Source organism: Tupaia chinensis, unplaced genomic scaffold (assembly GCF_000334495.1).
Source record: "Tupaia chinensis unplaced genomic scaffold, TupChi_1.0 Scaffold000644_1, whole genome shotgun sequence".
Classification (NCBI taxonomy): domain Eukaryota; kingdom Metazoa; phylum Chordata; class Mammalia; order Scandentia; family Tupaiidae; genus Tupaia; species Tupaia belangeri.
The window spans coordinates 3,108,898-3,132,072 of record NW_006160165.1 but is presented as its reverse complement, the minus strand read 5'-3'; the positions used below and the strand labels follow the sequence as shown (position 1 = coordinate 3,132,072).

General features: G+C 42.3%; 1 non-coding gene across 1 annotated transcript; it reads right to left on the bottom strand.

The window, feature by feature from the left end:
- Positions 1–13,942: 13,942 nt before the first annotated feature.
- LOC114009859 (U2 spliceosomal RNA) lies at positions 13,943–14,136 on the bottom strand. The gene has a single exon (XR_003551259.1). It is a non-coding gene; the product is annotated as a U2 spliceosomal RNA (small nuclear RNA).
- Between the last annotated feature and the right edge of the window lie 9,039 nt (positions 14,137–23,175).

Here is a 23,175-nt window from a genome sequence, read left to right as displayed (position 1 = left end):
ACGCTCTTCTACTTTCTGTGGCTGCATATTTATGCATTCTGAATTTTACATGAGTGAAATCATACTGTGTATGACTACGAATGTTACTCTTTCAGAAGAACTTAATTCCAGATAGAGGGTATCATTCTAGCTTAGTTCATTGTCATAACCAGATTTTCTTTTAAAGGTTGAATTATAAATTAATTCACAACTTCAAGATCTGTGGATTGATTTATGAAAGTACACATTGTAATGATAAAAATCCTTTGAATGCCATATAAATGAAAAGCTATCTGGTCACAGATTGACTTTTTATTTTACTTTTCTCTTTTAAAACCAAGCGCCTCCTTCTAAATCATCGTGTTGTGGTGCCAGGGAGCCAAGGACAGACCGGTAACTAATTTACCTGGTCAAGCTGACTTACTTGTCTGGCTGTTTGAGATTATGAACAGGTAATTAAAATCAAGAAGAGCAAATTACTAACAAATGCTAGGCTGCAACATATTCTACTTACAAAATATGTTTCTTGTGCCGGCTGGTGAGGAGACTGAAATATACTGGATTCATGTGTGTGCATGTCCAAAATCCTGAGAGGAGGATGGAGGAAAGGGGATTGTCGTACGGCCATCCTTGTCCCCTGGGAAAGTGATTTCTCACTTTCTCTCTCTCTCTCAGGCGAGTATGTATGCCATAAAGCAAAACTAAACAAACAAACAAACAAACAAACACAATATTTATTCTGTCTCTTTGGGCTTTTGGGGGACTATTGGACGAAAGCAATTTCTTCTGCCTGGGCCAGTGGGAAAGATGCATGTGAGAGCCGTGAAAGTCCCACAGCACAAGGAGGAACTGGCAATGATTGTAATAGAACGGAGTCTCAAAATGGTAGACATCTCTACTGATCTTGAGGAACAAGTAGGCGTGGTCAAAGTCTGCGAATAGGGCTTTTATTTCTTAGCAGGAAGAAAGTCCACACACCAATGATCCTCGCTATCAGCAAGGGGAGAAACTTCTCCCTTTGCAGGCTGTTTCATCATCACAAGTGTTTTCGCTCCCTGGGAGAGTCCAAACGTTAACCTCAAACCTAGTGATATGCACAGAGAAAATACAAAAGCACTGCAGTCAGCAGAAAAATAAATAAATAATAAACATCAGAAACAACTGTCTCCTCCTCTGCTCCAAACCCACTGTTTTCTCTTTCCTACACCCTTTCTATAACCCAAGCACACTTCCCCCTTTGGCAAGACAAGCCGAGTAGATTTGAGTCAATGTTTTGAGTTATGTAGGCATTTTATCAACTGTAGGAATGTCATTACCCTGGTACAATGTTGCAATTTCAATAATTAGTTCATTATTATTATTAATTCATTAATATAGTATTTCTAAGTGACAAATACATTACCCAAGACAGACCTATACGGGATGTTTGGTTTTGTTTGTTGCTAAGTTCTGAATGAGAACACAGGATACTTAGAAAAAAGATTGCCTCCAAGACCGGAGTTACCACAGTGAAGACTGATTTAATGTGCCTCACACCTGTGGTTTTTTAAAGAAAGATTGTTGCTATAGAGTACGTGTGCTCGCCAGAGATAGAGAAAGACAGAGACAGAAATTGAGAAATCACTCCCTACAGGGGATGGCCATGCTACAATTTTTTCTCTTCCGGTCTCCTCTTTTGGGAGTTTGGGCAACACCTGCACGCATGCCTGGTGTGAGTCTGAAGCTGCTAGTTCCAGGACTCAAACCCTGGTTGACCATGTAGGAGTCAGGAAGCGTAACCGTTATGCCATCTGCTGGTCCCTCACATCTGTATTTCAAGCTCCAGGAGTTGTGCTAGGCTCTGGGAACATGCCGATGATTAAGATAAAATCATTGTCTTTAAAGGGCTCAATGCGGTGGACGGCAATAGTTATTCTATTAGCATAAAACCTAAAATAGGGGTGTATCCACAATGCCATGAGGCAGAGCTTAGCTCCTAAGTGTTAGCGCCATGCCGGAGTCTCACAGAACAAGTTAGCACTCACGTAGGAGACAAGGAAGACTTCTCAGCTACAAGGAAGAAGCTCTGGTGTGAGGGAGGGAGTGGCAAGGTCAGAGAAACACAGGTCGCTCTGTGCTGGAGGACCGAACAACGCTCAAGGGGAGGACTAGAAAGGCAGGCAAGGACTCGTTGGCCACAGTTACCTGCTGCCCGCGAGAAAGAACCACAGGTGTAGTTTATGGGGAGGGCTTCGTAACCCAAGTCGCCATTACAGTAGCCCTGGGCAGCCTTGGGGGTGCTCCGAAGCAGGCCTACTAAGTGCTGTCCATGCATAACCTGCGGGCTGCAAACCACCGTAAAACCCTGCTCCAGATGTCGATCAGCTACTTCAGTAAATGTTTGCTTGCATTGACTTTTTTTTCTTTTTTAAGTTTGTTAAGAAGGTACCAATCCATGGATTCACATTCTGACCGCTGTGCCCTGTGGCAGACAGCGCTAGCTGGCACTGCGGAGAGGTTAGGGTGCCCACAGCGCCTGGGCAGGGCAAAGGGAGCTACCCAAGGGCGTCCTCGCTGTGTCGCAGCACTCCCCATCACTCACCCTGTGCTCAGAAGTGTCATGGGAGCAGTGAGTGAGGACAGCCTATTCAGGCGCTGTGAGCAGTCTAGGAAATGACTCTCCAAACCTGAGGATGGCAGTGGAGACAGAGGAGGGAAGAAGAGGACAGGCTTACAACCTAAGATCTGGAAGCTGCCATCTGCAGAGGGGACGGGAAGGGGATGGAACCCCGGGAATACTCACACCAAGAGGAGTGTGAGGACAGTGGCCCTCTCATCAGACGAGTAGTGGATTTTTACCGAATGTGCAAGAAAACCAGGAAGGAACTGGTGTCCCAGAATATGGTGGGGAAATCTTCCTTAACTCATGTACAGTGCATGAGCTTTCTCTTGCTTCCTAGCATATCCTTGCTCACTCCGGAATGAAGACAACGCCCACCTCAGATCTCCTAGCTCCCTGGGTCAGCCCTCAGGACCTCGCCTTGCTGGGCCTTCTGTCCAGGATCTCACAGCACTGAGGTCACAGAGATGGCTGGGCCCTATTCCCCCATGGAGCCTGAACTGAGAAGATCCACGTCTGTTCCCTTCCGGTTATGGGCACGTCTCCTTTCCTGTGTCATGCAGCTGAGGGGCCCCACTTTTGGATGGCTGTTGGCTGGGCCATCCTCAGGTCCTCGGGGTACCCCTGGTTGTGTTCTATGGCTTTCCTCCACACAGCTGCTCGGCTCACCAGCAGGATACGGCTCACTGTGGCCGGCCAGCAAGGAACCCTACAGACTGTGAGGTGATCACAGACAACCCACAGCTTCGGCCATATGTCGGTTGGAAGCAAGTCCCTCCTCCTTCCCACACCAAGGAAGCAGAGCAGAAGAAGCTGTGACCACCGCAAGGTGGAATCGTGAAGGGCTACCCAGAGTCTGAACACAACCTTCGTACCATCTGGGAGGACCAGGGATTGACTTCTGTGCTAGGGCCTCTCTGAGCCCTACGGGAGGTGGGGTGAGTTGTGGGGGAGAAAACAGAGCAGTGAAGGAGGAAACGGAGACAGCAGCTGACAGCTATTCACAGGCCCTGTGCATGAAGGGAAGAGAGGAGGCCGTCCTGCCTGGCCCTGCAGGGGCGAGCTGGGGTCTGTCTCCCACCCCGACCATACTGTGAGCTCAGGGTCTGGCAAAGACCCGCTTGTGTTAGACATGAATTTGTTGAGTGACAGGAGCCGGAGTGGTGAAAATGTAGAGTTGTTTTTGTTGTTGTTACGACGATACAGACTTAGACACGACATCATATAGACGAGGAGTCGACGGAGAGGAAGAGTTTAAAGACACAGAAGAGAGGTTTTCAGAGACAAGGACTCGCACCAGGTGGGAGGCACCAAGCTGCTGCGGGGGTCGTTTCTTGCTTCTGAGGCTCTGGCTTCCCTTTCCCAGAGAGAAGAGAAACAGCTAGGAGAGACTTTGCAGCGCCCCTTTGCCCCCTCGCTCAGTGCCCGGATCGGTGGCCAGATTTCTGCCCCTTAGGATGAGGTCCCAGTGAAGGCAGCCGCCGTACCAGCCAGTGGGCAGGCCACTCCCATGCCTTCTCCGACACTGGATCAATTCTTGCCTTCTCTCTGGCTCCCTGGATTCGCGTCTTTACATAAGCATACACACGCTTTTCATTCTCCCCACGGGGGCCGAGGCGAGCACCAGCGAACAAAACCCGAACTTCTGCTTGTGATGTTTCCCCGTCGACTCTCACCCCGGCTTCCCGTTTCTCCTCCCAGCAAACCCCTGCAGACCTTTTGGCCCACCGCCCTGCCCAGTGATGCGCTGTGAGCTTTGGTGACTGGGTTTGGAATCAGGATGGTGGAACATGGAAGAATCGTCTTGAATATGCAGTTGCCATTTTACGACGTGGGGAAATGCGAGGATAAACACGACTGCTCCTCTCCAGGGTTACTTTGATTTAGCAGGCGACAGCTACTGCCACGGGCTGCCGATTGACTCAATTCGCGGGGAGCTGTCTTTGCGGTGGCATCCGGGCGGACTTGCTCTGTTTGGGCAGCCTGGCTCGGAGCGAGGGCGTCTGCCTACCCTGAGAGCACCTGCAGCCAGCGCTGAGCGCAGCACGGCCTGGCTCCCAGTCTCCTGGCCTCTGTCATGGCTGTCAGAGGAGGCTCACTCGCGGGGCGCTGTCCATTCCTAGAGGTAACGCTGCCACACTGCGGCTTTCACACGGCCTCTGCTCGTTTGCTTCCTTAGTGTCCAAAGGCTTGTTTGCCTTTCTCTTTGAATTCAGTGTTAAGGCTTTATTTAAAATTTTATTTTCAACCAGACAACAAATAGTTGTGTACTCTGATAGTGTCTTGCTGTAAGCATTTTCACTGTGGGTTAAATTCGACATGTTTAAATCTTTTTTCTTTATGTGGCTGAGACACGCTATCGAAATAGTAAATTGTTTTGTACTTGCTGTAATTTTATTTCTCCTCACTTCTAGCTAGAACCCAGGATTTGTAATTCTTTTCTAAATCCTTCCCTCCAGGATTTTGACTGGGATGAAAGCAGCCTGCTTCTCCGTGTCTTTTGAGAAAGCCTAAATGCACGGAAGAGATGGCCCTGGGCTCTCTGTAGGACAGTGCAGGGAGAAAGCCTCGGAGGCCAGGAAAGGGGTTGAGGGCAAACCCAGGACACTGGGATGGGTGCAAGAAGTCTAGGGTCCTAGGAGCAGGGCGTCCTGCACGGGGTCACCTTCCTTCTATGACCTTTGCTGCTACTGGGACTAGGGATTCTAAGAGACCATTCAGGCAGCAAGACTCAGGCGGGAGCTGCATCTGTGTACAAGAAGTAGGGACGCAGGTCCCCGCATCTGCCAGTGTGCCCACTGAGCTCAGGAGGGCCAGGAGCGTGGCTGGGCATGCCTGGGGCAGACTGGGGAGGAGAAAGGCTTCCCCATTGCCTTGATGCTTTGTTAGACGCCGGGCACCTCCGCCACCTCAGGGCCCGAGCATGCAGACAGCCGAGCTCTTCATTTCATGCATGGACTCAAATGTCTTGGGAGACAGAAAATTTATAAACACATAAATTGCTGACCTGAGTTTGTGCATTGCGAGTTAGACCCTCTACATTTATCAAAGGTGTTGAATTTTAATGGTTTCTATGGACAGGTTTCCACTTACGTGTACTGATTTGCTACTAACTTCAGGTTCACTTTTTAAAAGTTTGTTTATTTATTTATTTTGCCATAGGGGGCATGTACGTGCTGGAGAGAGAGAAAGACAGAGAGGAGGAAGTGAGACATCACCCCTTATAGGAGATGGCCACTTTGTAATCCCTTCTCCACTCCCCTCAGGACTTCGGGCACACACACAGATGCACCCAGTGTGAGCTCCAAGCCCCTGGGTCTGGGACTTGAACCATAGTCAGGCAGTGTGAAAGTCTAGCACCTTAACACCATAGCACCGGCCGGTCCCTACTTATTTCATTTCTTTCTTATGAAAAACAGGCCTGGGCAGAGGTATTCCCAAGAGGGTCCCCATGGGCTATTCTACATCAGTCTTGGCCAGTCTGGACCCAGGGAAGCACTTACCCAGCATGCTCTGGGAGGTCCTGAGACATGAGCCAGGACTGTCCCATGTGAGTATAGTACTGCTACTTCTGTGCCACCCCGGGGCCCCACTGTCACCTCCGTAGGGTATAGACACGTTTCTCTAGAATTATTCTTTCAGCCAGGGTAACACTCGGCTTTGTCGTCGCAGAAACAGAAGTCAGGACGAGGAGCAAGGTGCAGGTGATGCCATTTATCTTGACTGGTTTGATGGATTTGGTTTTTAACTCGTTAAAGTAATGGTATTAATTTTGTTAGCTGTCCATTATTTAAGATTATGCAAAGTAGTTGTCCCATACCCTTGTCGATGGGCATAGAGTTGCTTCAATTCTTTGTTTTTTCATACAGCTTTTCAATTACTGGTTTCATTTCTGATTGAGAGCGTGCACCCATGCACGAGAGAGAGAGAAAGAGACTGAGCCAGTCACCTTCGGCCGGATCTCTTCATACCACGATCCCCTCTCCTCAGCGCTCCAGCTCCTCTGGCTCCGGGGCACATACATGCAACACGTTTCAGGCTGCCCTGGGCATCTAAACCCATGGCCACGTCGCGTCAACACTGTAACTGAACTCCACCTGCACTGGCAAGGCTGGGCCTTGGACTCTCTCTTTTTATTCCTCTGTAGGCACATGTGCTTTCTGGAGAGTGATAGAGAGAGGGAAAGTGATGACTCACCCCAGCCCCCAGGGGAATGGCCACACCACAATCCCTTCTTCTCCATTCTCCTCTTGGGATTTTGGGCACACACATACACAGGTGCCTGTTGAGTTTTTCAAGATACAGGATCCAGGACTTGAACTGTGGAGTTGGTCATGTGGGATCCAAGCACCATAACCACCACACCACTTGCTGGCTCTGGGCCTTGTCCTTCTAAATATCTTGAAGAGTGTGCACGCCTGGACGGGTAGCTATACCTAGAAGTGGAATTCCATTTTTCATTTGATTGCTTTTGCCAAGTCAGCCTCCATAAAATTACATCAATCTATAATCTCACAAAAATAAAATATTGGAAAGCCCACAGGTGGTATGAGCCGAGTCCTCACAGCAATAGGCGGCCCCACCTACAGTTGCAGATACCCTTGGGAAATGTTTGCTGTGTGCTTTCCCACGGCAAGCTGCCCTCCTCTAGAGCGGCCGTCTCCTGTGGCTGAGTCCTGCACACCCTCCTCCCGAGCACACGGCTCTTCGGGGTCCTGCTTGTGAGAGGCCCCTCACCTGCTATCTTCCTCACAGATGTCTGGGGCTTCACTCCCACTTTCTGGGGGCCCCAGAGGTGGCTGAGAGGTTCAGAATGGATAGAAATTTCTGGATCTCTGCTCTTGCCCAGTCCTGACCATTGAGAACCTGCTCAGCTATGCACTTAAGACGTCTGAAAGCATCACCCAGCATCTGTCACTATTTTGTACTAGAGAGGTGGCTCAGCTTTTCTGTCCACACCATCACATCTGAAAACCTGACTTATTTTTTTCTGATGTCATTTTCTGTATGCAAGCTGTACATTTTTATGCAAACTTGTCAATCTTTCACTTTATGGTGATGGTTACAAACTGGTGCTGTCTCTATTAGACAGTGCAATATTAAGACTCTAAAACTAGGCAGAAGTTATGGGGCCTTTGTCTTTATGACTTTGGGTTTTGTCACTGTTGCAGTACATAAAGTTATTTTAAAATACACACAATTTGGGGCCAGCAGGTGGCGTGGTGATTAAGGGTGCTGGGCTACCACATGGCCGACCACAGTTCAAGTCCCAGACTTGGTGGCTTGCTTTCTCAGTTTCCCTCTCTCTCTTACTTTGTCTCTCTCTGGTCAAATTAAAATAAATAAATAAGGTTAAATTAAAAATAATTATTTAAATAAATGCACAATTTGACCACAAAAATATCTTAATACCAAAATGTATGTGTGTGTGTGTGTGTGTGTGTGATTCTCTAGGTAGAAAGGAAACATGCTAAACTGTAAAAGTGACTTTATTAAAATGGCATTTACCAATGATAATGAACACATCACTCTCCACAATCTTTAAGACGTAGTGAAAGCAGTCATAAGAGGGAAATTCATAGCCATTAGTGCTCAAGCAAAAAAAAAAAAAAAAAGATAGGGAATAAATGAAATAAATGAAAACATCACATCTTAAGAAACTGGAAAAGCAAAAACCAAAAATAAAAAAATTTAAAAAGAAGAAAATAAATGGTAAAGATTAGAGAACAAATTAAATAGAGAATCAAAGAACTATACAAAGAAAAAGTGCATTTTTGAGAGGATAAACCAAATAATAAACCATTAGCTAGACTAATCCAAAAAAAGAGAGAAAAGAGCTAGATAGGTAAAATCAGTAATGAAGCTAGTCATTTTGCAATTGATATATCAAAAATACAAAAATTCATGAGAGAATATTATGAGCAACTATATGCCAACATACTAGAATACCTAGATGAGATGAAGAAATTGGTGGACATGCACAAGTTCTGTGGGCTGACAGAATGAAACAACCTGAATAGACCAATAAAAAGTGATGAAATTGAGTCAGTAATAAAGTCTCGCAACAAAGAAAAGCTCAGATCCAGATGGCTTCACTTCTGAATTTTACAAAACTTTTTTTAAAAAGAGCTAACCTCAATTCTCTTCAAAAGAAAAGAATCCTCCCAAATTTATTCTTTGAAGCCTCCATCATCTTATTCCCAAAACCAAACAAGGACATAACAAAAAAAGAAAACTACAGACCGATATCCTCGATGAATACTGATGCAAAAATTTTCAACAAGATACTAGCAAACTGAATCCAGTAGCACATTAAGAAGATTATACACCACAACCAGTAGGCTTTATCCCAGAGATGCAAGGATGGTTCAACATAAACAAAACAATAAATATAATATGTTACATTTATATGGGACCAGCAGATGGCATAATGGTTATGTCACTGGACTTCCATGTAGTCAACCGCGGTTTGAATTCTGGACCCGGTGGTTTAAAACTCACACCAGGTGCATGTGCATGTGTGCCCGAGGTCCCGAAAGGAGGGTAGAGAACAGATTCCAGAATGGCCATCTGACCTGGGGGTGGGGGTGATTTCTCATTTTCTGTCTTTCTATCTCTTTAGTGAGGGCAAGCACCCTATAGCAAAACAAAACAGAACAACACAAAACGCAAAATAAAACCAAAAAAAACAAAAACCAAAAAATCCTCTCTCTCTCTAAAAAATAAGGAAAATAAAAAGAAAGAAAGAATAAAAAGATGCATTCATTTCCGGAGTTCCAAATCAGCAGGTGAGGAAGCGGAGGCCTCACCCAAGTCAGAATAGAAAACAGGAGTCTCTGGAGTCTCAGTCACCAGCCCTGTGATACCCTCTGGCTGAGAGCCTCATATCACAAGGGGCAGGTAGACGGTCACTGGGCTCTCCTCATCAGCGACTGGCCTCAGCATGCCCAGCTCCCCCGCACTCAGCCTTCCAGGCTGACCCTGAAGCCACTGTTGCTCCAGCCTCATTTACCCGGCAGGCAACAGACTCTCACAGCTGCTCATGAGCCACGGAAGTCTGCTCATACTGCACACCACCCATGGCGCCCTCGTGGATGCCCAAATGTCATGAGTAGCCTTGGAGAAACAGGACGCCATGGGATGAGCTCTTTCTCCCTTGGCTATAGGGAGCTTGCTCTGGAGATGGCCACTAACAACTCGCACCGCCTTGCCTTTGTCGATAAGAATATATTTGTTGGAGCCTTACTAGTTGACAGACAGCGTTTTAAGCACTACACACACCTTATCCAAGTTAGCCACATAGGGACTCTTGTGATAAGTGCTGCCCCCTCATCATACAAGTAGAAACAGCACAGACTGTCCAGTTTCCCAAGGCCACCCAAGGTCACTCAAGTGACAGCTGCTCCAGAAGCTGGAGTTTTAAGCACCATGATCTCATGCCTTGTATGTACAGTTCTGCCCCTCCCTCCAAAAGTTTAGCCGTTTCCAAAGAAGTGTTCATGCCATAATCAGATTGCTAGCAGTGGCAGGTCTCTAACACTGCACAGCGGGAAGCTGATTGCAACCCTTCATTTGGCTTTTCAGTCACTATACCTGCACTTAAGAGAACATCAGGGCTTTCTTCAGCTCATTTCTGTGGAACAGCTGCAGCTCCATATGTTAAGTGAATTTGGGTCGGATTGTTCTCATGTGAACACCAGTGCTAAAAACAGTATGATTGGAAGCTGGAGTTAATTACTAAGACTTGAAAATTTTTACAAAAAAAATATGTTCTTAAAATTGTCTTTACTGTTAGTTGGATTGAATTTACACAATTCTTGAGCAGCACCGAGAAATAATTTCTGGTCAATAATCTAGATTTGCTTTATAATAGAATTGTTATAAATGTTTTTCCAAGAGCCATAAAACTTCGAATTAATGTAATCTGCTCACATGTAAGTCATAATAAACAAGTGACATATGTATTCAAATTCTCACAGGAGACCTATTACATGTTTTTCATAGAAGTATAGATTGGGAGAAATATCAGATTTTATACAGTCCATTGTCCTTCTTCCAGGCAGGCTAACGGATGGGAGAATTAAAAACGGAGCCTCCTTTGTTTTACAGATGAAAAGATCAAGACCTAGAGGTATGGTTGGCTCAAGGTCACATCACTCTTCAGCATCAGAGGGAATTAGAATAATGATGCTACAGAGGTTTCAGCTTTAGTCCCAACTGAATAAATGAGCCAGGGCTGCTAGGGGTGTTTGAGAAGGCATCTCACTGGGGTGGGTGTGGTGATTGATTGGTAATGTCTGCCATGTGCTTGGGTGGAAGAGGGTGGAATGATCCCTGGACTGGCCCAGTTCACAGACTTTCAACAAGATGAGGGGCTGATCGTCTTTCACCCTGGCTCGGCAGGCTCCACATCGCTGCCACACGTGTGCTGCTAAACAGCATCAGACTGCAGTCTATTTGCTCAGGCTGCTAGAGAGCTATGCCAGCCAGTGTAGCTCAGAGTGGATCACGGGATAAGTTTGGAGTTGATAAAACTGAGCGAAGGAGGCAGGAAGCACACAGTGCCAAAAAGTTGCAGAGAAGGAGCTCCGGTACCCTGAGACGTATGAGTTTTGTCTTGGGCGTATGCGCGGGGCGTTCTAAGAGCAGTGAACGAGCTGACAACAGATGCTGAAAGGTAGATAAGGGAACGGGCTCCGTGTGCGCCTTTCTCACGTACTTTGAGGATATGCATGATGTAAACCAGCGTGTTGTCATTCCTGGGGGCTGGCTTACTTTCTTTCAAGTCTGCTAATCCATTATGATATTCCACCAAAAACTGTAGTATTTAAGGTGTGCCAAAAATACATATAACCTCGGAAAGACTCTGGGCATTCCTAGGTCTAGGTATAAACAGTCTTCACTGGCCTTTGTGCTTCCCTGAACCAGCCCGTTCCAACTACCAGCGGTTTCGCACCTCCTTGGGCCATGGTTTCGAAGTTCAGCCGCCTCATCAAACTGTGCCCCCATTCCTTGCTACTAATACAGGCTTCGTTGGTGAGCTTTGTACCTACCAAGAAAGAAGTGATTGCTACTCTTTTCAGCTAAAAGTGAATTAAAAATTACATTTCTATCTTGGAAGATGAACAAAACAAAATGAAAAAAATATTATACCACCTTTATTAAAGACCTCCCTTAAGGTACTTGGAGGGATGTAAATGAGTTTTTAAAATCTGGAAATATGGATTCATTTTATATTTGTATTTTTGTTTATTATTTTTTGCTTTGTTTTTTGGATTTTTTTGTTTTTGCTGTTGTTTTTTAGAAATCCAGAGCTATTAAGTACAGTTGCTTGCAGTCATTGGCAAGTCAGTGTGAGAAAAATAGAGAGGCACAGCATTTATGGAACACAGAAATGGATCATTATCTGTTCATTACAATGTGTATACTATCCTAAACTGGACTGGCGTGAAGTGTATTTATGTTGGAAAACTCACTTTACAAGCTAAGTGATGTATAGTGATTGAATGTATAAAAGAAGTTAAAATAAAATAAAATATATGAAAATAAAGAAATACAGTGGTGAAAATCACTTTCACAAAGACAGAGGTGAAGATGACTTGTGGTTTTAGTGAAGAAGCTGTTCCAGACTGTCTACATAGTATCTGCAATTATTAACAATGATTTCCAAAAGAAGTGACTGTTTTTAGTTGGAGTTGTAGTATAATAATTGCATTAATACAAAAAACCTAGATCTCTCTTACCATTATAATAAGCAATTAACTAACTTTTTTTTATTTTTGAATGTAATTATGGTGTACTGTAAAGGCAAATACTTTTTTAAATTATAAAATATTTATTTTTACTATTGAATTACTTGAGTTTTATCTGAGAGTGGAAATATGAAAATATTTAATGTAAATAGTACTGTTTAAAATGTCTTACCTCCTAATAAAAATTACTCTGAAACTAATTATACTATTGCATTTCAATCACACCTTGAATCTTAAACAGCTCTCATATAAGAGAATGATTTTATGGGTCACTATGTCAGGTAGCTAACCATATTTTCCATTTTAAATAGAACAAAAATAAGTCTGAATTCACATACCAGTTGATAGAGAAAGGAGAAAATAAAATATTACTAGTCACTAGCCTTCTGTAAGAAGATAAACACAACAAAAAGAAAAATATGATACTACATTTATTAAAAACCTCCTGCCAAGGTACTTAGGGGAATGTTAGTGAGTTTTAAAAACTGGAAAAATAGGTTCATTTTATAAGTGAATTGCATAAAATTGCAGCACAATTTTAAAATAAAATGACTCGAATATTTTCATATGATTTTACAAATAGCTGTCCATTGAGTTCCGCATAAAATATTAATATCCAACAGTCAGAAAAATAAACTTGTCTGCAAAAGTAAACTAAATATTTTAGAGCAAAAATAAATCATATAAATAAATAAATTTGGCATGCACAGGTAGCACATAATTTTTACATAATCCACACTTGAAAAGAGGAATCCAACATTTGGGAAAATATATGGCATTGAGATATTTTAATATACCATTTAAAAATAAATGTCAATATATTTTATTGTTTACATTTACTGTGCTGATTTCAATATAATTTTTCTTTTCATTCTTTTTTTTTTCCCCCACAGGGTACATGAGCTTGCCAGAGAGACCAAGAGAGATAGAAAAAGGGAAAGTGAAAAATCACTTCTCAGGGGGATGGCCACACCACAATCCCTTCTTTTGCATTCTCCTGAGATTTTGGGCATGTATGCCCATGTGCCTTTTCAAGCCACTGGTCCAGGACTCAAACTGTGATTGACCATGTTGGAGTGCCTTAACCACCATGCCACCTGCTGGCCCCTAATATGTGTTTTCTATTTTTTTTTTTCTTTTTGGAGAGGTTTTTTGCTATAGAGTGCGTGCACTCTCCAGACAGAGAGAGAGAGACAGAGAGACAGAAAGCAAGAAATCACCCCCAGGGGGGATGGCCACGCCGCAATCCCTTCTCATCCATTCTCCATTCTCTTCTTGGGATCTTGGGCATGCACGCACATGTGCCCGGCGTGAGTTTTAAGCCACCGGGTCTGGGATGCGAACCGCAGTCGACTACATGGGAGTCCAGCGACATAGCCATTATGCTAACTGCTGGTCCCCTAATGAGTTTTCTAAAAAGTTTTTGTTTGTTTGTTTGTTTGTTTTTGTGTTTAATGAATCTTGTTTCCAAAAAACAATCACAGATACCACACAACCAAGTTACTACATAGAGCTACCATTTTCTAACTCAGTGGCTCTCGGCCAAGGCCAATTTTGTCCCCTGACTCCAGGTCAGCTATCAATGGCTGAAACATTGTTGAAAATCTCTCCTGAGGGCCACACTGTCCTGGGAGCACCACAATGCCAGGTCACTGAGTGAAGTGGATGGAGTAAACTTCTATGACAGCTCCCTGCTCCCAAAGCCCATTTAGTATGTAGTCCAAGGATAGAGTACACATCAGATATTAAACCGGTAAGGACAGATACTACACTTGCTTGTAAAGGCTACAGAGCAATTAAAGATATTTTTGATGGTTATGACTGGGAATGGGGGGGAGAACCCTTGAAAACATACAAATATATGGAAATTAAAAAAACAACTCCTGAATGACTTTACAATCACTGCAGAAATTAAGACTGAAATCCAAAGTTTCATTGAAACCAATGTTATGGAACACAATGAAAGCAGTTGTAAGAGGGAAATTCATAGAATTTAGTACCCACAAGAAAAAAAAAATATAAAAGAAATGTGGCAAAGAGACAACCTAACAACACAACTCAGGGAACTGGAAAAATAACCCACAAAAAAATTAAAAAAATAAAAAAAACAAGGAGAAAAGAAATAATGAAGATTAGAGAAGAAATAAATGAGATCAAGAATAAAAGAACCATACTATACAGAAAATTAATAAGCCAAAAGCTGGTTCTTTGAGATGATAAACAAAATGGACACACCATTAGGTGGACTAAGCAAGAACAGAGAAAGGAACCAGATAAATCAAATCAGCAATGAAACAGGCAATATTATAGAAGACTTAGCAGAAATAAAAAGATCACGAGAGAATGCTATGAACAATTAAATGTTAACAAACAAGAAAACCTAGATGATATGATAAATTCCTGGATACATACAGTCTACCAAGATTGAATGAGGAAGACATAGAAAGCCTGAATAGATCCATAACAAGCAATGAGTTCAATTAGTAATAAGCAGTCTTCCAATAAAGAAAAAATTAAGTCCTGATAGCTTCACTTCTGAATTCCAAAAAAAATTTAAAGAAGAAATAACCCCAGTTCTACTGAAACTATTTCTAAAGATCCAAAAGGAAGGTACCCTACCAAACTCGTTCTATGAAGCCTCCGTCATCAAAAAAGAAAACTACAGACCAATATCCCTGATCAATACAGATGCAAAAATCCTCAACAAGATACTACCAAATTGTATCCAGCAGCACATTAAAAATATTATACACCATGACTAGGAAGGCTTTATTCCAGGGTTACAAGGGTGGTTCCAGGGTGGTTCAACAAGGGTGGTTCATACATGCCCCAAATCTCAGGAGAATGCAAGAGAAGGGATTGTGGTGTGCCCATCCTCCTGAGAGGTTTTTCACTTTCCCTTTTTCTATATCTCTTGGGCTCTCTGACAAACTCATGTATCTTGTGGCTAAAACAAAAAAAGAATGAAAAGAAAAATTATATTGAAATCGGCATAATAAATGTAAACTATAAAATACATATACAAAATAATAAATGTAATTTATCACATTATCAGAAGGAAAAATAAAAAATATATGATAATGCCAACTGATGCTAGAAACACATTCAATAAACTACAACATCTTATCATTAAGACTCTCAGTAAAATTGACATATAAGAGACATTTCTCAACATAATAAGAGCCATATATAAAAAACCCACAGTTAATATCATATTGAATGGAGAAAAGACTGAAAGCTTTTCCGGTAAAAACTGGAACAAGGCAACATTGTCCACTCTCTCCAGTCCTTTTCAACATAGTACTGGAAGTCTTAGCCAATGCAATCAGATAAGAGAATAAAATAAAAGGCATTCAAATAGAAAAAGAGGAAGTAAAATAATCTCTATTTGCAGAGGACATATAGAAAATTCAAAATAATCCACAAAAGAAGTCCTGAAAGTGATAAACAAACACAGTAAAGTGGCAGAATACAAAATCAACATACAAAAATGTATAGCATTTCTATACATTAACAAGGAACAGATTGAGGTAGAATTTAATGAAGCAATTTCACTTATAATAGCCACAAATAATAATAATTTGTAATAAAATACCTAGGACTAAGCCTAACCAAACAAGTGAAAGACCTCTACAAGGAAAACTATAAAAAACTGAGAAAAAGAAATTGAAAATAATACACAAAAGTGGAAAGAGTTCTCATATTCCTGGATTAGAAATATTAATATAAACAACATGCATCCAAGTTAATTTATAAATTTAATGCAATTCTGGTCAAATTATCAGAGCTATTCTTCACAGAAATAGAAAAAGCAACCATAAAACGTGTCTGGAATCCTGAAGGGCCCCATACCATCAAAGCAATACTGTGCAAAAAGAATCAAGTCAGAAGCATCTCACTTCTTGACCTCAAAACATACAATAAAACAGTACCAAAACAGCATGGTACTGGCACAAAAGCAGGCATGTAGACCAATGGAACAAAGGAGAGACCACAGAAATATACTCCAAAACATCCAACCAACTGGTTTTTGACAAAGGGCAGAAGAGAATCAACTAGGGAAAAGAAAGTCTCTTCAGGAAATGGTGCTGGAAAAACTGGATAGTCACCTGCAGAAAAATGTAACTGGATCCCCATCTTTCACCACTAACAAATATCAACTCAAACTGAATCAAAGATCTAAATGTAAAACCTCAAACTTTTAACACTACTGTTGGAAAACAAAGGGGATATTTAGAGACATTGGAGTAGGCAAAGAACCAATAAGATCTCCCAAATACAGACAATAATCCTGAAAATAGACAGATGTGTCTACATCAGACTAAACAGCCGCATAACAAAGGAAACAATAACTGCAGTGAAGAGGCAGTATTCAGAAGGAAGAACATATTTGCAAACTATGCCTCAGTTAAGGGACTGATCTATAACCAGAATCTATAGGGAACTCAAATAGCTTATCTGCAAAAATAAATACATAAATAAATAAAATAAGCAATCCAATTAAATAATGGGCAAATGAACTAAACAGACACCTCTCCAAGAAGACATACTAACAGCCAAAGAACCAGTGAAAAAATGTTCAACATTTCACCACAGGGGAATTGAACATCAAAATCACAGTAAGATACCATTTAGCCCCAGTCAGAATGGCTAAGATTTAAAATATAAAGAATGATAACTACTGGGGCCAGCAGATGGCATAGCAATTATGTCACTGGACTGTCACATGGCCGACAACAGTTCAAGTCCTGGACCCCATGACTTGAAAATCACTCCCAGCATGTGTGCATGTGTGCCCAAGATTCCAGGAGGAGAATGAAGAAGGGATTGTGGCATGGCCATCTCCTCTGAAGAGTAATTTCTCACTTTCTCTCTCTCTCTCTCTCTCTCTCTGTGTGTGTGTGTGTGTGTGTGGTGCATGCGCCATAAGGCAAAAACTTCGTTAAAAAAAAAAAGGAATGATAAATGCTGGCAAGGCTGCAGTGAAATGAAAACCTTCTCACACTGTTGGTGGGAATGCAAATTAGCACAGCCACTATGGAGAACAATATAGAGGTTCCTCAGAACCCTACTTACGACCCCAAAATTCCACACCTGGATATCTACACAGAGAATAGGAAAATAGTAAAAAAAAAAAAATAAAAAAATAAAAAAAAACACATGACAGCCATGTTTATTGCAGCATTATTCACAATTGCTAAGCCATAGAATCAACCCAAATGTCTAAGTACAGATGAACAGACTGCCAAAATGTGGCACATACACACTATGAAATATTAGTCACCCATAAAATACGATGAGATCCTGAAATTTGCTACAAGGAAGATGAACATGAAAGATTTAATGCAGGGCAAAGCAAGTCAGACTATGAACAAGAGGCAGTGAATGTCCCCACTTGATGTATACCGAATGTCTACTCTATGGCAGAAACTGAAAGACTGGAAGGTATAAAGACTTGAAAATCACTCCCAGCATGTGTGCATGTGTGCCCAAGATTCCAGGAGGAGAATGAAGAAGGGATTGTGGCATGGCCATCTCCTCTGAAGAGTAATTTCTCACTTTCTCTCTCTCTCTCTCTCTCTCTCTGTGTGTGTGTGTGTGTGTGTGGTGCATGCGCCATAAGGCAAAAACTTCGTTAAAAAAAAAAAGGAATGATAAATGCTGGCAAGGCTGCAGTGAAATGAAAACCTTCTCACACTGTTGGTGGGAATGCAAATTAGCACAGCCACTATGGAGAACAATATAGAGGTTCCTCAGAACCCTACTTACGACCCCAAAATTCCACACCTGGATATCTACACAGAGAATAGGAAAATAGTAAAAAAAAAAAAATAAAAAAATAAAAAAAAACACATGACAGCCATGTTTATTGCAGCATTATTCACAATTGCTAAGCCATAGAATCAACCCAAATGTCTAAGTACAGATGAACAGACTGCCAAAATGTGGCACATACACACTATGAAATATTAGTCACCCATAAAATACGATGAGATCCTGAAATTTGCTACAAGGAAGATGAACATGAAAGATTTAATGCAGGGCAAAGCAAGTCAGACTATGAACAAGAGGCAGTGAATGTCCCCACTTGATGTATACCGAATGTCTACTCTATGGCAGAAACTGAAAGACTGGAAGGTATAAAAGCAGGGAGAGCAACTGTGGATACTAGAGACTGTGTGTGGGGGGTGAGTTACCAGGGAGAGAGGAAGAGAACTGGGGAAAAAATAAAAAAACAATGGATACAAAAATGGGAAGTTATCTGTTGATCATAACGCATATGTTAATAACTTTCACTGGACTAATGTATGATGTATTCATGCTGGGAGAAATTATTTTGTATGCTGTAAGGATGTGCAGTGATTGAGTGTTAGAAAAAAAAAGTCCAGAAGAGATGAAACGACTAAGAATCATGAAAAAAGAACGTATCTACATAATTATGAGAAAGGTTTGGTAATAGGTCATAGTAAACTAGAAAACATTTACCTGTTTAATATTTAGAAAGAAAAAAAAAAACTCCAGCAGCGTTAGCATACTAGGTTATGCCAGAACAAAGTCAAATAAAAGTCCTACAGACAAAAAATAAATGTTAAAAAAAAAGGATATCAATACAGAAAGTACAACTTACAGATGATAACAATTCTCCAACATAAGATAAATACATTTTCAAAAAGGAGCACACAATAATTTTTGAAGTTGAAGAGCAGAAGAATTCGAATAGGAAGACAACAGAGGACATTTGGAGCAAACTTTGTGGCAGAGAGTAGCTGGGTTCATCATTACCCAAGCTATTCTGTCTCCTGGACATACCATCAGGCCATGGTGTTCAGATTTCCCAGCCACCCAGCATCTCTCTCTCTCTCCCCTCCCCCAATTATCTCCATCTCCACCTCCCTTTGCTGTCAGGGTGTAGGTGACCCATTCAGGTATGAGACCCTGACCGTGTTGGGGGCATATGTGAATAGCTCCGGCCTCCCACCACCACTGCAATATTCTGAAGTGAGCAAGAAGTTAAGCAGTGTGATGCTGAGCTGAGACCCGGGGCTTTTGCCAGCACATCACACATGCTGATGGAAATCAGTACCTTGACTGGTGCTGCTGCTGTAATGAAAATCTAAAATACGTGGCGTTGGCATTGCAAAGAGTGTGGTGACCAGAAAACAATTTTGCAGAGTAGATTGCAGGAAATTTATGCTATGTCACAGGGAAACATTTGGTAACAACATAGTCTGTGACACCACAGATCTAGGTAAATGTGTGGAAAACGGAATGTAAAAGCTTGTGGGTTCAATAGGCTACATTTAACCATATCTGAGGGAACTTTAGAAAGTTCATTGAAAATGTGTATTATGAAAAAGCTATACATAGACTTCAAAATTTTTGTGCATCAGTTAAACTCATATTTTATTCTTTTAAAGAATTATTTATTTAATTTGTCATTATTATTATTTTTTTATTTTGCTACAGGGCTCCTACACTCACAGAGAGAGAGAGAGAGAGGGGGGGGGGGAAAGTGAGAAAGTAAGCCCCCAGGTCTGGGGCTTTAACTGCAGTTGGCCATGTGGGAGTCCAATAGCCCAAGCACCGTGCCACCTGCTGGCCCCTAAACTCACACTTTAATTCCATTTTTCCATGAACTTTTTGAAGTGACTTTGTATTATAAGAAAGAAATAAACTAAAGAAGTAATTGCAGAAATTGTAAGAAAGGGAAAAATCCACAAATACTAAGGCCTTGAAGGGTTAGAGGACATTAGTTGTTTGAACCACATAGCAGGAGGAAAAAAAAAAGATTCCAAAGAGCCCCTTACACAGTAGTAAATAAGACTGATTTGTTCTCAAACGATGAGGAAGGAAACAGCAGTAAGGGCCCGCTGTGACAGCAGGCTCTGGTCGACCCCATACTCCCTGGATGAGGCCACTCACGTTCCTTAAGTTTCTCTCTGTGTTCTGGTATGAGATGAACTAGCCTTCCTCACTAGTAAGTCACTCTGAGAACTACACTGCTGCTCTAAATCACCTCATAGTAGAATGGAGAAGGCCTGAGAGATTCCATGACTTCATAGTGATTATGTATATGTATAAATTTAGTCTACCCATGTTAAATTATTTTAGGAAAACAAGTGCTTCTCTTATTTTCTGGCTTGGTGGTCTTTTCTCGAGTAAGTATCTTAATCATTACAACAGCGCTATGGCAGAGCGACCAGTATAGTCCCCATGGTCTCCATAAAGCAAGGGAGGCAGAGGGAGGTTAGGGTGTCAACACCTGGAAGGTGGTGTGCAGATGCTGGTTTACATGAGATGACAGCTGCTCAGCCACTGAGTTGGACTGCAGTATCATATGGCAGTACCACATAGCTCAAATACTCATTGGTATACAGGTCTTCTATGAATATTTTAGCATTTTAGCAAATATTTTAGTATACCGAAGTACAAAGAATAAAATAATTCTGATTTCTTACTGTGCTCTGTGTTCTATTCTTGAAGCAGTACCAGAGACCCTCTGGCAATTCAGACACCACGCTTGTCTGTCGCAACCCCTTCCTGAGCAATCCTGCAACTGCCTTCTCCCCAGCCCCCTCCCTCTCACCTGTCCTACTAGGAGCAACTGGCGCAGGCACCCTGCCCTGAGCTCAGCAGGTGCCAGACCTACCGGCACATGGCCAGTGCCCTGCCCTGGCCAGGCCCACATGTCCGGAAGCCCAGCTGGTCTTCCCACCTGTCTGCTTCTCCACAGCACTGCTGGCCTTGATACTGCTCGGAATCCACTTCTCTCTCTCGGTTTTCTTCAACTTTGGTTTCTGCCAGAAAAGGTGGCTGGTTGTTTTGCTGTTGGATAAAAATTGCATTAACTATGTTTGTAATTTCAGACCAATTCCTGGAGAAAATAACAGAACTATACTTTCTTCTCCTCTGTTCTCTCATAGATTATGTAAAAGTTACGATTTTCAATTCATTCATTTTCCTATATTTTCCTTAGAGATATCAGATCAATACTATGAAGGATAAAACCAGTTTACTCAAAGTAATAATGATCAGTAAAACAAAGTAAAGGCTTTCCCTGTGGCCCAGGGGGTTAAGGGAGCTAGATGACTCATGACTGACTGTATGGTTCAAACCCCTGCCCAGGTGGCCTGAACAACACACTGGGCACGTGTGCATGCTTACACAAAATCTTGACAGAATGGAGAGACGGGGAAGAAGATGTTGCAATGAGATCATGCCTCTTTGGGGGGTCACCCTCTTCCTCCCTATCTCTCTGGTGAGCACATATACCCCAATAAAAATAAGACAAAGCTGAGGACTCAGAAACAGAGTTTCCTTCAGTCATGGAAACCTGGATTAAATGATATTCGACTGCACTGCATTTTCAAAGGCCAGAGTGGACTTTGCTGGTGTGTGGATGACAGGTAGGTACAAGATACATGGTGGGTTTATCACAGCTCACAAGCCTACACTGCCCTTGGCATGGGACACGTGGAAACGAGACGTCTTGGGCACACGGCATTTCCTGCTGTGATGACAGCGTTGTTTGTGCTTCCCCAGAATAAAACTCACAGGTTGCTGATAGCCGCATGTGATTTGTATCCCAGAACTGACAGCTTCCCATGGTCACATTCATGTTGTTATATCCCCTCCACGAATACTGTTGCCCTAACTGATGAACTATGACAAGGAGGAAAAGTGCAGGCTGGGTTGGTACTGCTTTTCTAGAACTCTGGGACCGCAGGATATTCTGTGGAAGCCGCAGTGACCCGAGTGGGCTGCTGCCTGCTGGGTGCTGCACTGAAGGCTCCACGGAAGTAGATGATCTCTCTCATGCATGTGTTTAAAAGCTTCTTGTTTTATGTGGACCTCACAGAATAAGGGAACTGCACACACTTCTCCCTCCCTCGGGAAATAAAAATTTGCAACTTCTAATGCAATCAAGGTTACTTGTCCTGTTTATCTGAGAATAATTTGCTTCCCTTAATAAGAGCATGATGAAAATCAGTAAATTCACATTTGATTCTAAATTCTACATTTATTGATGTACTAGCTCTCTCCACTCTAAATCTGGGAATATCATTTAAGAATACTCTATTGGGGACCAGCAGGTGGCATGGTGGTTAAGGGCGCTGGACTCCCATATGGCTGACCATGGTTCAAGTCCTGGACTTGGTGACTTGCTTTCTCAGTTTCCTTTTCTCTCTCTCTCTCTGTCTATTACTCTGTCTCTCTCTGCTCAAATTAAAATAAAAACATAAAGTTAAATAAAATAATTCCTTTTACCAAAAGAATACTTTCTTTATTAACAAATTCAAAACTCGAAATGTACATTTTTCAGTGAATAAATGGCTGTTTTTACTATTCATCAGAAATATGTGATTATTCAAATGCCATAGTTGGAAAGTGTCCCTTAAAGTTCCTGGTTTGGAACTCAATCCCCAATCCAACAGTGCTGAGAGGTGAGACCTGTGAGAGGTGACTAGGTCTCATGAATGGATTAGTGTCTTCAGTGCTGGAGTGGGTTTGACACCACAAGAGAGGGTGTGCTATAAAACGAAGAGTCCCTTCCCTCCTCTCTCTCTATGTGAAGCCTTCTGCCATGTGATGGCACCATGCAAAGAGCCTTGCCTGATGCAGGCCCTTGACTTGAACTGCTCAGCCTCCAGAATGGTAAGAAACCAATGTGCTCTTCATACATTATCCAGTCTCAGCTATTCTATTACAACATCACAAAATGGGCTGAGGCAATAGATAATCTGTTTTATGAATTGGCTCTTGGGGAAAAAATGTGCAGTATATTGGTTTGTCTTGAAAACTTCATGCTATAACTTCTCTGTATCTCATTGCCTTGCATCTCAA